The sequence below is a fragment of the Branchiostoma floridae genome, chromosome 4 (assembly GCF_000003815.2).
Source record: "Branchiostoma floridae strain S238N-H82 chromosome 4, Bfl_VNyyK, whole genome shotgun sequence".
Classification (NCBI taxonomy): Eukaryota; Metazoa; Chordata; class Leptocardii; order Amphioxiformes; family Branchiostomatidae; genus Branchiostoma; species Branchiostoma floridae.
The window spans coordinates 31,676,665-31,679,083 of NC_049982.1; positions in this window are offsets into that span (position 1 = coordinate 31,676,665).

The following is a 2,419-nucleotide window of genomic DNA, read 5'->3' on the forward strand; positions in this document are numbered from 1 at the left end:
CCTGGACTTTGAAATGTAAATAGCTGCCCCTCCCCTTTTCTCCATTGCGGTCAAGTCTGCACATATGATACCCAGCTATGAGTAGTTCAGCATCAGAGATGGTGTTATCAAGGTTACTTTTCTCTGAAATTCGTTGAGTATCTTTCAAACCCCGCAGTGACGTAAGCTTGACGCAAAAGCAGAGTGCACCTTAAAAGTATTTGAAATTTGAATTTAATGTTAAATAGATTTTCAACAGCCACTATCAAATTATTTATCTAGATAATCAAAATGTATAGTCAGGTTCACATTTTCCATACTTTTGGAAAGACTGAATATTCTTTTATTCCAGATAATTCGAAATTATTGTAAGGATTATTGATTACTCAATGCGGTGGGTAGAAATTAACTCTAACGTCGCGAAATTTAAATCTCCAAGCAGATCCTACGGTAGCATAAGATAGTATCAAAAGCTGGCAGAGGGGTGACGCCGGCCTAGATGTCTGTTTCGCAGTAAAATACACTCCTAGGCCGGTTTCACTCCTCTGCCAGCTTTTGATACTACGAGGGGCGTTCAATAAGTAATAACTCTAACCCACTTTCAGATGTCTGATCCAGATGAAATTTTGCATGTGTAATGATTCATATCTCTATAATTTATGTTTTAAAAAAGAGCTCTGAGCTAATTGTGGTTTCTGATTTACTGGTGTTTGAACTGAGTTAGGTGTGAAATGGACCACGTGTGAAATGAAGCCAGTTCAGTGTCGCGCAGTGATCCGGTTTTTGTATCTGAAAGGACGCACACCAAAGGAGACTTTTGATGAAATGAAAGAAACTTATGGTGATGATGCCCCATCACATGACCTTGTAAAACGCTGGCATCCTGAATTCAAACGTGGCCGGAAGTCTGTGGAAACAGCACCCAGACCTGGTCGTTCCTCTTCTGCCATTGATGAGGCATCTGTTGGAGGACCAACCTGGGGTGTCCTACAAAAACGGTGTCCAGAGCTGCATCAAACGATGGGAGAAATGCATAACTCTGGATGGTTCCTATGAAGAGAAAGACTAATAACTGTGCCAAGTTTCATTAATCTCCTGCTATGGGAAATGAGTCAGAGTTATTACTAATTGAACGCCCCTCGTATCTTATGCTACCGTAGGATCTGCTTAGAGATTAGCAAGATTTGTTTTCAGTCTTGTTCGTTATGCATTCATCTTCGCACCGAAAGTACGAGAGCTGTCATGTACTTTGACAAGTCTATAAATCTGTGCGCATAGAACAGCAGACGGGGATTAGCAAGTGATGTTGTTCTGGGACTTCGTACTCATGTATTCACAACAACAATTCACGGTTTCAAGCAGAGAAATTTTCTTGGCAATCCATTACCTATACCTAAAGGGAATAAAACATGAGTTGCGGTGGCGGAAAGTGCTCTGGTGGATTTATGCTGGGCTTCCCTAGGGCCACAGTGGGTACATTTTATGGATGACATCAGCGATGCTCATTAATTTCGACTGATTTTTTAAACAAAAAAAGAAAGAAAATTTTTTCCACTCCTGAAATGGTGAACATGACGAGAAAGTAGCATAGAATCGATTCCACATTACCAAGAGGGTCTTTCTTGCCTTTTGTTCTAACATTTTGAAAATCTTTATAACATTCTAAATGTGATCAGTAACTGTTTAGAACTTTTTATAACATCTGTGTGATGTTCTAAATATTTTCTATGGTGTTAACGTTCATACATGTTAGAAACATTTCTAACATCAAATCCATTATTTCTGTTAGTTTCTAAAAAAAATCTAAAAATACAAGACCCAAACAAAGGGCCCATCTTAGCAGCTTTGCTTATTGGGGTAATAAAAGTTTTTATGGAGGAAAAAAATGACGCAAATTGTTCCAACAATAACAAAAACACATTGTTCTAGATTTTTCTAAATAAAGAGATATTTGTACCATTAATTTCCCAATGTTTCCAACATATATAGATAGGTTCAAACATGTTCAAACTTTCAGTTTCAATTGTTTGAACAATTTAGAACTTCAGTGACTGAAATATTCTTTTGCTTAGAATAGTTCAAACTTATTACAATATAGTGTGGTATATTGTACTTTGGAAGTTACACTAGTGAGGTACATGTAGCCATGGACGTAGTTTTTTTTATAATAATAATAAATTATCTTTGCTGTATCTACCACCTCATCATTAGCAGCTGTGCTGAACTAAATAACATTTTACAATACAGCGCGCTGGCGAGTAGTGGTGAGGTGGGCATTTGCTTTTCGTTTGAAGTTCTGCACGTCTCTGGTAACTACACTGCCCTGTGGTTGTAGAAGTTAAACTAGATCGACAGTAAAAGTGGCACCAATGTGGTACGCCATGACTGTAGTTATCAACTTCGTACAAGATACCAGTCGACCACACTAGTGTCACTTTGT